Source organism: Lynx canadensis, chromosome F2 (assembly GCF_007474595.2).
Source record: "Lynx canadensis isolate LIC74 chromosome F2, mLynCan4.pri.v2, whole genome shotgun sequence".
Classification (NCBI taxonomy): Eukaryota; Metazoa; Chordata; class Mammalia; order Carnivora; family Felidae; genus Lynx; species Lynx canadensis.
Window position 1 is genome coordinate 12,830,421 of NC_044320.2, and position 14,280 is coordinate 12,844,700.

Below are 14,280 nucleotides of genomic sequence, written 5' to 3' on the forward strand. Positions count from 1 at the left end.
CCTCTGAGCTTTATATGGAACCCTCTATTTATATATATTCTTCTTATAACTTCCTGCCTGTTCTGGGAGTTCATGGACTGGCCTTATCTTCCCTGCTGGCTGCAAGTTCCCTGAAGGATGATTCATTGCCATGTTCCCAGCACCCAGCACGTGAAAGACGCTCAACACACTGGAGACTACGGCACGGATCAGTAGGGCCCCATCTTGGATTTCTCGTCCTTCACAGTAATAGGTGAATCTGGTGTTTGCAAGGAAACGCGATAGGCTTAGTTGCTAAAGAATGTCCCAAATTGTGTCCTTTGTTCTCTGTGGTCCGCCCCCACGTAGGCTGATTCTTGAGTGGAAAACATTCGATTCCAAGGGAACAGTGTGAGCAAAGGCACAGGGATGTGAACAGACATTGACTCTTCCGTAAACTGTCGTGTGACTTGAATGCAGAGTCTTTACTGGGAGAAGAGATACCACTGGAAAGATAGAGAAAGTTTCATGGTAGACACACTCACACGTCCCACGAAGGGGCTGGAACTTTATCCAGTGACAACTGAAGGGAGTCACCACAAGATGTTACTCATGTGTGGGGTTTTTTTTTAATTTTTTTAAAGTTTATTTATTCTGAGAGAGAGGGAGCGAGCATGAGCAGGAGAGGGGCAGAGAGAGAGGGCGAGAGACAGAATCCCAAGCAGGCTCCACACTATCAGCACACAGCCCAAAGCGAGACTTGAATTGACGAACCATGAGATCATGACCTGAGCCAAAATTGGACGCTTAACCCTCTGAGCCACCCAGGTACCCCTGCACGTGTGTTCCCAAAAGACGACCCTGGATATCATGTGAATAAGAGCCTAGAAAGGGACAAGGTGACAAGCTAAGAGAAAGTTCATTGTGATTCACTGATGGTGCAGTTTCTTCTGACTTACCCTGGGGTAGAACAGGAGAAAAGGCAAATCTGTACAGGATGCAAACACCTTTTCTGCAATTAAAAAAAATCTGCAAAACACAAATGAGCTAACTGTACACGGGAGCCTTCAAAAACCAAAGCGACACACACATGTAAGCTACGCGTCCCCTCAGGCTGAGGGAAGAATGCAGCTTCCAATTAAGTCCTGTTTCGAGGCACATCATATTTATTCATTTTATTCGCACAGTGATTTACATCTATTTTTATATGAAACATCCATTGTTCCCCAGACCATGGGGAGGAGAAGAGTGCTCCAGAAGCTTGCAGAGTTGAGGGAGAGGAGCAAATCACAGATGGATAAATTCTAAAGTGTATTTTAAAGTAAAAGTCCAGGGGCGCGTGGGTGGCTCAGTCGGTTAAACGCCCGACTTCAGCTCAGGTCATGATCTCACAGTCTGTGAGTTCGAGCCCCGCGTCAAGCTTTGTGCTGACAGTTCGGAGCCTGGAGCCTGCTTCGGATTCTGTGTGTGTGTGTGTGTGTGTGTGTGTGTGTCTCTCTGCCCCTCCCCTCCTCTTAAAAATAATTAAACATTAAAAAATATTAATAATAAAAGCCCAAAGAATTTTTGTTCCTTTTCGGCTCAAGTCTTCATGCTAATGTGTCTTTTGGGTAAATTGTCATGCATTTCTGTCCTGGGATTTGTGGCCAAACCCAAGGTAAATGACTAGTGTTTACTGAAGAAGTTATTCTCCTTCATCTTGGTTCCCTTTTTTCTTCTGTTTTGGATAATCTACTTTCCTGTGGCTGCCATTTTGAGAGTTCTAAAAATAATATGTAAAGAGTGCTGATCAGTGAAGAGAAATCTGAGGTGAAGAAGGAACTCAGAATCAGTACTTTGAATTATTGCAGTTCTTTCTTCTTGACTGAGAAAACTGAAGAATGTTTGACTGATGAAGATCCATATGGCAGAAACTCTTGTCCAAAATTTACTATGAATTCTCTAGACTCCGTTTTCCCACCTAATAAGTGGGTTGACAATAATACCATCTAAGCTTTGGAGCTCATTACTCTATATTCTCTATCTCAGGGTTCAGCAACCACAGTTTGTGGACTAAATCCCTCAAGCCACTTGCTTTTGTATAGCCAGAGGGCTAGGGAAGAGTTTATACATTTTAAAATAATTTGGAGAAATCAAAACAATAACGGTGTTTTGCGACACATAAAAAGGTTATGAAATCAAATTTCAGGATCCATAAATAAAATCTCCTTAACATACAGCATTCATTCACCTATTATAATACTTTCCAGGGATGCCTGGGTGGCCCAGTCGGTTAAGCATCCGACTTCAGCTCAGGTCATGATCTCACACTCCGTGAGTCCGAGCCCTGCGTCGGGATCTGTGCTGACAGCTCAGAGCCTGGAGCCTGCTTCCGATTCTGTGTCTCCCCCTCTCTCTGCCCCTCCCCTGCTCATTCTCTGTCTCTCTCTGTCTCAAAAATAAATAAAAACATTAAAAAAAATTTATAATACCTTCCACCATAGGGATATCAGGCTGCCATAACAACATACCGTAGACCAGGTGCTCAAACAAAAATATATATATATTTCTTACAGTTCTGGAGCCCAGAAGTTCAAGATCAAGGTGCTGCCAGATCCACTGTCTAGTGAGAACCCTCTTCCTGTCTCACAGACAGCTGTCTATTCATTGTGTCCCCAAAAGATAAAGAGCAGAGATAGATCTAGTCTCTCTCTCTTCCTTTAGGGACACTAATCCCATTGTAGGGGCTCCACCCGCACGACCTCCTCTAAACCTAATTGCCTTCCAATGACCTCAATTCCAAATGCCATCACATGGTGGGGGGGGGGGGGGGGGGCAGGGTCTCAACACATGAGTTTTGGAGAGACACAAATCTGCCCACAGAGTGCAGTAGCTGCAACGGAGACCATATGGCCGACAAACCCTCACATAGTTGCTATCTGGTCCTTTACAGGAAAACTCTGCTTGACCTCTGCTCTACAGTTTTAACAGCCCTATGAGTGTTCCCCCCTGTTTTGCCATTTTACAGGTGAGGAGACTGGAGCACCAAGAATGACTTGTTCTAGTTGACTGTCACACAGCTAGGAAGTGGGTTCAGGATCTGCACTGCCCAGACAGTCAGACTCCAGAAGGTTCACTCTCATACTCTATATAACACTGTCTTCCTAATATTCTGGGCTTCCCCTCGAAGCTGCCACTCGGAACCCCCTGAATGAATTTCAAGTTGAAGCCCCATTGCCTCTAAGAAGAACTTCTCCTCTACCCCAGCCTCTATTTCTCTGTTTTCCTCACCAGATTTCCATGTCACTTACCGTCAGTTCCATTCTTGGCTCACAGTCACGTGCGTGCCTGTGTCCCTCTCCCAACAAATGAGAAGACTGCCGAGAACAGGCAGGTGCCTTCGCCCTTACACCCTGGCCCTCAGCGCAGTGCCTGACTTGTAACGAGCTCTGAAAATGCGGGCTGATTGAAAAAATGTGACTTGGTAAACAAGGGTGATTTCTGTACCCTCTACTGAGGTCAACTCACTTACAACAGGGATTAAAACCTTCACCCTCCTATGTGAAAATGATGCCAGGGACCAGTGGTTCATTATTAGAGATTCCCTGCATTGGTTGAAAATGAAAATAAAGACATTATTTATTGACAAATAAGCAATTGACAAAGGTGTGTGAACCAGCCCATAGATGGGGACTCACTGCTTTGGGGTTATTTGGAGGTGCCATTTTCAGGTGTTCACTCTCACTTCGTCCTTCCAGTTGCTAGCTGGGTCATTCCACTTATCTCTCCAAGAGCCTTTATTGACATACCAGTAGCTACAGAATCAAATCCAGTTTCCTTGGCTGGACATTCAGAGTCCTCATGGGTTTGATCCCAACTAACTTTCTGTGACGGTTACTCTAAATTCTTGTTCAGATACATTGTTTATATCTGTTTTGAGCCATTCTTTAGCTGTCGTTTCTTCCCGGAATTTCTTTTGAGGAGAATTCTTCCGTGTCATCATTTTGGCTAGTTTTCTGTCCCTTATGTGTTTTAAAAGCTTGTTATGTGTCCCATACCTGCGAGCACTACTATATTAAAGAGGGGTCACGCACTGCCTAGGGCTCGGCCCCTCAGGAGGTGGTTTTCGGAGTGTGTTCCGTGCTCTCTGCTGTTGTGACTCTGGTTCCTTTATCTCCGTGCTTGTAGTGATGTTTTGGACCCTCCACCAGGTGCGCTTTGATATGTTCATCAAAGGAGCCCTGGAAAAAAAATTAAAAAGAAAAAAAAGAATGAAAAAAAAAAATGGGGGTGGTGGTGGTGGGCAAGAGGCCTTATCCCATACAAAGAGAGAAATGACAGGGACGGGGAAAAAGAAAAGAAAAGAAAACTGACCAGACATTGAAACTATATATCTTAATACAGAGAGAGAGAGAAAGAGAGAGAGAGGGAGAGAGGAAAATAAAGAAGGAGATATAGAACAGGTGTAAAGAGAATAGATTAAATACGTTTGCTTAAACAAACCAACAAAACAACGCCCCGCAACCAGAATAACCAGACGAGAGAAGGGAAGGGGGGAAAAAGGTATATATATGTACATATATGTATAATAGGAATTGTCCAAGAATTAAATCAGAAAATGCAAACCCGCTGGGTGCCTTGGATCCAGTGGCAGCTCTGGTCTGGAGGAGGGGCTGTCTGATTGGTCAGTGTCGATCTCAGGTAGATACATAGTTCCCAGGCGCGGGGAGGGGGTCCCCCTCCACCGTGCCCCCGCTGCTGTTCCCTGAAGCCCCACCTTGCTGGTGATGGGGAGAAAAATGTCAAGACCCCAGTCTCTCCTCCCAGGACCATGTGTCCCAAACCACTCTGTTCAGGCTGTCCTCACAGTGCCGCAGGCTCCAGAGGCCAGGGTTTTTTCCCCACCCCCTCCTTAGTCTCCTGCACTCTTCCTGGGGCTCCTCATCTGGGATTCAGACCCAGATGTCTTAAAGGGTCCCGCTCCCCGCATCCCAGCCAGTTCCTGGGAAGTGCTGTTCCACCCCACAGATAAATGGCCTTCTGGCTGGCGGGCGCAGGCAGGGTCTTTTGTCCTTTGAACGGATATATACCTTCTTCCCACAGCACTCCAGGGAGGGGATCGCTTTCTCCCACTGCGGACTGCACCTCTGAGCTAGGTACTGAGCCCGGGGCTGGCTCCCCTCCTCCGCAGGTGCACACACAGGGCAGCTGGGGCCCCAGTCGGGAGAAAGCCTGCAGTTAGAGATTGGCTCTTTCTCCGTTTTGTTTTTTTCCTGACCCCCAGTCTGTGGTTTTTCACTTGTCCAAATACAGTCCTACACTTGCACAACCTCTCTTTCTCTTCCCTCTGTCTGCAGAAGGGAATCCCTCCCCTTCCTACGGGTGGTGCCTATGCCCGTTTTCTCTCTCCCAGTTCCCAATCACGCACCTATTGGCCCACCAGGTTGTCCCCATGGGCTCCTGGAGACGTCTCTGTCACTCTGAAGTCCGGACTCTTGGAATTCCAAGTCCTCTGGCCTCAACGCTACTGTGTTTGAGGGACGAGGGAACTTGGGGTCCCCCTACTTCTCTGCCATGTTGGATTCCCCTCTCAACTAACTTTCGAGCTACGTCTTTCCGTCTGTTTCCCCTCCCAGTCTGCTCAACATTTTCCAAAACACTATTCCTATTCATCCTATAATGATGCTGTCTTGCACCCCAGGTGTCCATCCATCAATACCTTCAAACACCTAATGCCATGTTGAAATGCCACCTCTTTGAGGACGTGGAGTATACCTCAGTCATCTCCACTTGTCTCACAGTGATTAGCCCAGTAGCTGCACACACAGTAAGTACTCAACACTGGCCTGTTTGCTGCTATGTTCCAATCCTTTATCCATCTACCTGTTCTCGCCTGGATCCTTTGTGACTAGATATGGACAGGGGACTTTCAGGAGGGCGGGGAAAGGAGCAAAGTCTAATGAGTTATGTATTATGTATTACATTATGTGTTACACATTCCTCAGGCCCATTCGTTCATTACCTGTCATTTGTTCAGCATCTCCAATGTGCTGGACACTGTGCCCAGAACTTTACATTTATTATCACTCTGTCATTTACATTTCAATGAGATAGATACTATTATTGGCTTGATTGGTCAAAAAAAGAAACCTGGGCTCACATAGGTGGTGCAATTTGCCCAAGATCACACAGCTGATTTGTGTCTAATCATAGAACAAAACCTGTGGTCTTTCCATTATATGTCATCACCCTAAGACAAAGACCCTGACACCAAGGAGCTCACAGACATGAAGAAGGTTTGACTCTTATAGCCCGTTCACTAATTTATTGGTCCATTTATTCCACAAATACCACATCAGGCATCAGCAATACAGTATGAACAGGCGATGGTGGATGGGTAAAGATAGGAAAAACATGAAATCAAAGAAAACCCAAGAAATGAAAACAACTCATTGAAAAGATAAAACAAAGGAAGCGCATGTGACTCAGTCACATACATTTTTTTTAATTGTCAAATGAGGAACTCTACAAACCTGGGTGGGGTTTTCAACATGATTGGTCTAGCTGAAACAGAGGGGGAAGTGAAAGTCAAAGAAGGGAATGGAACATTGATTTGGGGTGCAAAATCTATACTATCACAAATGTTCTGGTTTGTTTTTCAAAGTCCTTACGATGTGTTCTCAAGGAGGAAATGTCTCACAGTTTGCTGGGTAGCCATGAAAATGTACTGCTCACGTCTCCTGAGATGGGAAACATAGTTGACTGAATGTCCCAGTGCTGGCTCCGCCACTGTGTTCATGCCAAGGTCACACCTCCCACAGGCTGCTTCCTGCCAATGACTAAGCATGACGAGGGTATAAGCCCAGGCTCATTTCTCTGGGGCACGGAACTGCTCTCATAGGCAATTTGGTCTCTGTCCAAACACTGGATCTTAGAAATGTACTTCAGTTTCAGACTCTTTCTTCCTGGTCTCCTTCCTTCCTCCTCTCCTTTCACAGGTGTGAGACCCACATCAGGGTCTAAAGTCTCTCCCTGCCTCCCCCTACTTCCTCCCTCTTTCTCTTCACAGGTGTTTCCTCCAATGACCCTCTCGGGCATCTAACCCTGTCTTAGTGTGTACTTCTCAGAGGACCCAAACTTCTACACTAGTCCATTCAGAGCTCCCGGTGGTCAAGTAAGAAATGTTTTTAAATATATCCTTTTGCATTTGGTTGGATTTATGTGGAGAGTTGGAAAGAACTGGTCATAGAAGAACAATCGTCCTCATGCTCCTGGACCCAAGAGAGTTCCAGCATCTTAAAGAACTCTCCTCTGAGACCATAGTAAGTAACCATAATAATAATTACAATGAAATCATTTCATCTTTTACTTGCAATAACCATCTAAATGCTGTGGGTGGGTATTTAAATGCTCGTGTTAGAGAGCAGGAGGCCCGGAATGGTGAGGAGGCTTGCCTGAAGTGACAATGGCTTTGTGGGTGGACAGGTCTAGAGAAGCCTGACATCCCTCTTCTCAATGCTGCCACAGCACATGCTCCTGGTTTCACACCCAACTGCAAGACAGAACCCATTAAGAATCAATTCAATATGAAGTGACCCTTTTGGGTGACATGATTCAACCCAAAGACCTTCATTTCCGCAAAATAAGCATCAAATTCGATGGGCATTTTTTAACCACCCTTAACTGACTGTAACTGACTGGTCAGAGTCATTCTCAGCAACATGAAGCCCCCCCCCCCCCCCACACACACACCTCACACATTCTAATCGCAGCACCTGGCACCATGCCAAGAATACAAACAGTGCATCACAACAATTGGCTGGCTGTTGTTGGATGGACTGACTTTGGGTTTTCCCAAATGGCATAGTCTTGTTTTCAAAGATGACAACTATAGCCGTCTTTGTAAAACGTGCACGTCATTTCAGTGGCAAACTGATGACGATAGCATGTGACAGATAGCATTTATTGCACCCCTTTCTTTGTGCAGTGTCTGTGCCAGAACCACCCTCAATTATTATCCCATTTTGTAGATGAGAAAATTGAGGCTTGGATCTATTAAGCAACTTGCCCAGTATGTCATAGCTAATAAGTGATAGAGATCAGATGCCGCCCAGAATGAAGAACCACTCGTCATCCTCTCTCCTTCCCAGAGATACGCCAGAATTGAGCACAAAGTCCCCACCTTGGTCCAATAATGGCGTGAAACAAGACTGAAATCATGAATAATACAGAATGATCACTCTTTAAAGAAATATTTCCCAGTGCTTCATTCAAACTAGATTTAAAAAGTGATAGGAAGGGTGTGCATTAGACCTTTTGGGCTGTGAGCTAAGTGGAAAGAGGTTTATAATTATCTCATTACATACTTGATAACAAATGCTTCCAAGATGCTTGCAGCATTCCACACCATTTCTCTTGGATATTTTCCACAGCTCGCTGTCATTTTACTGACACTCTAATAGAAAAGTTTGAACACCCATAGGAAATTGCCCAGAGAAAGGAATGAAGGGAATCGGACTTTGATGGTTCCCTGTCTTGCTGAGGACAGGCTTGGTCATAGCTGAGCAGTCAGTCCTTGATTACACCACCAGCCTCCCCTACCCTGTTCTCTCCTTGACCACACTGACCAACGCATACCAAAGGTGGAAAATGGATGGTGTGATGAACCATATTCATCTTTTACCGTGCTACCAAGTTTAGGAAGAGTCGTCTGCATGGACAAGAATAGTTCCAGGACTGCTTCTCTCAGACTCGGAGAAATAAGGAAAACAAAAAGAATAAATAGGGGAAAAGGCAAGGAGAGGACATTCTAGTCATTATTTCTTCACGTATTACTTAACTCATCCCCCAACAAAACCATACTGAGTGCCTATTTTAGGTCAGGCACTGAGTTAGGAACTGGTCAACTAAATAGACGTGAGAAGGAAATGACAAAAAAGATATGGCAGACTCTCCCTGCCCGTGAGCATGCCACTTCTTTCCTAGTTCCAGCCACAGTAGATGAATCATGGTTCTTCTCAGACAATCATGGTTATCACACCCCCTTTGGGAGCAATTAGTTTAGGGTCAGATGAGTGACACATTTCTGGCCAATGGCACATAAAGAGAAGTTTGCAAGGGGCCTTCTGGAGAAGATTTCCTTCCCCAGCACAAAGGAAGTAAAGGAGGGGGCCCTTTTTGCCACCTGCTTTCTTTCATCCTGCATGAAAAGATGTCCTGAAAAGACATGATGCTTAGAGCAGAGGCAGCCACATTGCAACCATGAGGAGAGTCATCACCGAAACTCCAAGGATGGGAGAACACAAAGATGTGCGGAACGTGGGTCTGCAATGTCACATCAAAGTGATATGCATCAGAATCCAACAAACATGTGATCAGTTCAAGTAGGCTTAACCCTTGGTAGGATTTGTGGAGTGTCTTGTTTTATTAATAATTACAAAAAAAAGAGAGATTTAGTCCAGCTCTATTTTGTACCAGGCAATGGGCAAGGTGCCCTTTACAACATCTTTTTTCATCAGCACAAGAGAGGCACGCTGATGCTCACAGGGGTAAGATATGGCAGCCACTTCATATCCGCCCCACCCAGCTCCGATCTGTAATTCCCTCTCCTCCTATTAATAGCACCTCAATTCTCCTGTGGGTGGTTCCTGATGAACCATCAGCTGTGGTGTCTTGGCCCCCTCTCACATACCTGATACATAGCAAAGCTTAAAAAATCTACTGTTTTCTCTAAAGCACACTTGTCTTATTCTCTTGACCCCATTAGATATATAGCTACATCGATATCAATATCGATATTGATGTTGATATTGATATCAATATAGATATATTGGGGTCAATATAGATAGAGATAGATAGATGATGGCTAGATCTGCTCTTCTCTCAAGGTTTGACCAAATTAAAAAAAAAAAAGACTATCTCTCATATCTCTTGCAGGAAACAACATATTTTAAAAACATTTACCATAAAAGTAAGGTTCTTCTTAGGAGACAAGCGAAGTTCCGGTCTTCCAAATGCTGATTTTTCTCATTGCAGACTAGCTTCGTGTACGTGGAGAAGGTGCACCATTACCAGGAAACAAAGAGTCAGAGAGAAAATATATGGTAGGTCTCTTACCGCTCACACCTGTTGGAGAGGTATTATAAACAAATACAGACTCTGAGAATAAGGTTTCCCTGAAAGTACACTGTCACTGCCAGGAAACTATTGCTTATCTTTAACACGGAGAACAAATCAAGGGAGAAGCCTTGCCTAGAAAGTTCAGAAATATTTGCAGTCGGTTGATATGACTTAGCACAAGCCTTTACATTGACACTGCTCAGACTGTATAGTATAGGGGTCAGCAAACTACAACCTGAGGGACAAAATATGGCCTGTCACCTGTTTTTGTAAATAAAGTTTTATTAGAACACAGACACACCCATTTGTTTATATATCATCTATGGTTGTTTTCACACAATAACAGAGTTGAATTGGTGGCAGGGATCATCTCTTCCACAAAGCCTAAAATATTTACGATCTGGGCCCTTACAGGAAAAGATTGCTGGGGGCTGGCCTTGCCTAATAATATCAGCAATTATTATCAGTTATTGAACATCTACATTTACCACCAGCGTTGGTTCTCAGAACATCTGAAGTAGGTACCTCGTCCCATTTTTCCACAAAAAGAAGGAAAACGAAGCTGAGGAATTTTTAGTAACTCGCCAAAGTAACAGAGTCAGAACAAGGATTCAAACCCAGGCATGCACACTTATTTCTGGATATTATTTATGCAGCTGCTATGGGCAGGCCATCCACTAAGTACAAGCAACACAATGGCAATCAACACTGTGCAATCTTTGTCTCATGGAGCTTACCGTGGAGGGAGAGAGGTTGTTGTTAAACAGATAACCACATAACCACATATATTAGATATGATGAGTAGTTGTGCTAGAAAACACTGTGAGACACAAGATTAGGGTACTGGAGGGAGAAAAACGGGTGGTCAAGTTTAGATGGGAAGGGGTCCCTTAGGTTGGGCTCCCAAGAGAGCAAACCCAGCAGTAAATCTCACCTGCTAATGCTTTCTTGGGCGAGGCAGTCTAGGGCAGCAAGAGAAAAGGACAAGAGGAAGTGAAGGAACGAGGGAAAGCACGTGCAAGGTGGTGTTTTACAGAGCTGGCACCAGCCTTGCAAGAAAATAGAGCTGATGGCTCAGATGGATGAACCATCTGGGACAACCGTGTCTTGGAGAGCCCATCCGGGAGAAGGAACAGAGAGGTTTATCTGCTGGCCCCTTCCCATCTCCTGTTTTCCCTGAGGAGAGCTGAGACAGCCTGAGGTGTTAGGAGGCTAGAGGATGCACAGGAGATTGGGCTCCCCATCAAGCGAGTTGCCGCAGCACAGAAGGTCATATAAGGCTGACCAAATCCAGGAGACCCACAAAGAGAGTCCATCAGGCATCTTCTTTGAGGAAGTGATGTTTCTACTGAAACTTGAGAAATGAGTGAATGAATGGGAGAAAACTTCATTCAAGCTGAGGAGAAAGGAAGTGCAAAGGCCCTGAGGCAGGAGAGAATTGGCATATTTGAGAAGCAGAAGAAGACTTTGGGGTGCTCAGGAGTTATACTCCACAGGTCCATGCCCTTGCTCCACCATTTACTAGCTGTGTAACCTGGGGAAGTTTCTGAACATGTCTGAGCTTCTCTTTTTTACCTATAAAAGGGAGATCATAAGGATTAAACAACATCATACATGCACACTTAACACAGTTTTTGGCTCATAAAACTCATAAAAGGCAAACAATATCAGTCATTATCCTTATTATTTTTTAAGTTTATTTAATTATTTTGAGAGAGAGAAAGAGAACACATGTGTGTGTGTGAATTGGAGAGGGGCAGAGAAAGAGGGAGAGAGAAAATCCCAAAAAGACTCTGGGCTGTCAGCACCATACCCAACACAGGGCTCGAACCCGTGAACCATGAGATCATGACCTGAGTCAAAATCAAGAGGCAGAGTCTCAACCGACTGAGCCACCCAGGTGTCCCATCTTTATTATTATTACTATTATTATTTTCATTATTATTATTCCTGGTGTTATTACTTACCCTGACCTACTGAATTAAAATAGCTGAGGAAGGGCCCTTGAATTGCATGCTTAAAAAAAATCCCTGTGATAATTTGGATTACAGACCAGTCTTCTGTAAAAGGATTATGCTTTCACATCCTTGCCACACAGGGCCAGTCGATTTTCCTACTCTACTGTCAGATTCGGCTCACTGAATGGCTCTGGCCTGTGGACTATGGGCCACATGGCTGCAAACGTGTAAGGTGACCGCATACCTAAAAAGTCGGTCTCTTGCATTCCTGCCTTCTGTCGGAACAGCACACTGCGCATAGGGGCTGCTCCTTCCTGTGCAATCACAGACCAAGAAGACCAATGGAACTGACCCTTAGTCAGGCTGTGCTTCACAGCCTGAAGCACAACTACTGCTGAGCTGTGGGCATCTTGCGACGTAAATGGAAAATAAATCTTCATTTTTATAAGCCACCAAGATCTGGGGGCAGCGTTCTTTGTTACGCAGCAAAACTGATCGATACAGTCTCTAGTGATTCTTTTACACGTGAAATTACGGCAATATAAAACACTGAGTCTGTGCGCTAGGTTCTTAAGGGAGCTTCTCTTTTGCAGGGACAGATGTCCAGCAGACATTCGGCTAGACACAAGCGTGTATTAGGGTGGAGTGTGGAAGATGGCAGTATCAGAATTGGCTCCACTAGCTGATGTTGAGAAATACCCAAAGCGAACATGAAGGCATTGGCTCAAATCTCTCCGTGCGCTCTGTAAGGGGGCAACCCCTTCCTGGCCTTAACACACACCCCACCTTCTGCATGTTCCATTTGGGTGACTTCTGTTCCCTTCAAGGCATATTGAGATGGGCATTTTCATATTCTGCTGATAGCAGAGGTGTGGGGGTAGGGGTGTGTTGACAAGATCACAACTCCCAGGGTGTTTCTTTCCAGACCTCACTTGGCCTTTATGCCACAGGAATAAAGTTGATCCCAAAGCAACTCCGACCCCTTGAAAATCCTTGTAAACTACCTTTGCCATACGCACTTCTCTAAGAACCAAGTTAATAATAACACTCATATTCATACAATTTCAACAAAATATATGTAGAAATAAGACCTCTTTTCTGTTGTCACGAATGCCTGCTGTCCCCTTTGGAGAAGCAGCATCACATAGTGGTTAACAGGGAAAATTCTGTCATTAGAATGCTTGCATTTAAATCCTGCTTGCCAGCTGCGTGACCCGGGACAAGTTACTCAACCCCTCCGTGTCTGCATTTTCTCATTTGTAAATGGGGATTATAACAGTAGTTCTACTTGAGGGTTATGTTGAGCATTATTTGAGTAAATACACATAAAACACTGAGACTGATGCCTGGCATATAGTGAACTGCTCAAACAAATGTTAGCTTTTCCTATTATTTTATGAATGAGCTCAAGCATCTTGGTCACATGGGCAGAGGTAGAGCGAGAAATTATATAGAGTACAACCTCCTTCTCTCAATGCTAGAGATGGCCTGGATGCCAGCACGCTGCCTCGCCTCTCGACCCACCACAGCTTTCACCCTCACCCCATTGTTCTGGTGTAGGCTGTGGGCGTTCTTATGGACAGAAGTGAGCTGCCACTGAAAACTGGGATGCAAGTCTGCATGGCAATGTCCAGGGAACCAGAGCAAGGGAGGGAGGGAAGGGGAAGAGAAAGGAGAGGGCCTGAGGGCCATTCTGAGTGGGGTCAGGGCTGCATTGAGGGGTGGGAGTCCCGGGACAGGGGAATGACTTGGGAACTTTCAAAGAGATGTTCTTATTTCATCATCCACTACGTACTGGAAAAAGAGATAAGGTGATCCATTGGTAGCAGCCTCAGCCACCCCACCCCCCCACATCCTCTCAAACAATTCAGCTCTAGGGGCGCCTGGGTGGCTCAGTTGGTTGGGCGTCCAGCTTCAGCTCAGGTCGTGATCTCATGGTTGGTGAGTTCGAGCCCCACATCAGGTCTGTGCTGACAGCTTGGAGCCTGGAGCCTGCTTCCGATTCTGTGTCTCCTTCCCTCACTGCCCCTCCCCTGCTCACACTCTCTCTCTCTCTCTCTCAAATAAACATTAAAAAAAAAAAAAGAATTCAGCTCTGGCCCAGACTTGCATATCTTCCTGACATTAACCACCATCCCTGGGAAGCAAATTAATGGGGAATTATTTCCACACTCCCAACTCTGGTGCACATTTATTGAGCACCTATTATGAGCCAGGCAATCTGCTAAGGGTTTTACATACATTAACTCCCTTAGAATTTCCCTCA

The 14,280-nt window shown here is 45.1% G+C and overlaps 2 long non-coding RNA genes across 6 annotated transcripts in view; one reads left to right on the forward strand and one right to left on the reverse strand.

The window, feature by feature from the left end:
- The first annotated feature begins 6,693 nt into the window (after positions 1 to 6,693).
- On the forward strand, positions 6,694 to 12,990 carry LOC115506010. The gene is made up of 3 exons (XR_003966200.1): positions 6,694 to 7,259; positions 9,874 to 10,040; positions 12,608 to 12,990. It is a non-coding gene; the product is annotated as an uncharacterized LOC115506010 (long non-coding RNA).
- The window catches only part of LOC115506011, a 103,101-nt gene continuing 96,079 nt past the window's right edge, over positions 7,259 to 14,280 (reverse strand). For all 5 annotated transcript variants that reach the window (XR_003966210.1, XR_003966206.1, XR_003966201.1 and 2 more), the window contains 2 exons: positions 9,901 to 10,062; positions 7,259 to 7,489 (listed from right to left, as the gene is read on the reverse strand). This is a non-coding gene — a long non-coding RNA (uncharacterized LOC115506011). The remainder of the gene's footprint in view (positions 7,490 to 9,900; positions 10,063 to 14,280) is intronic.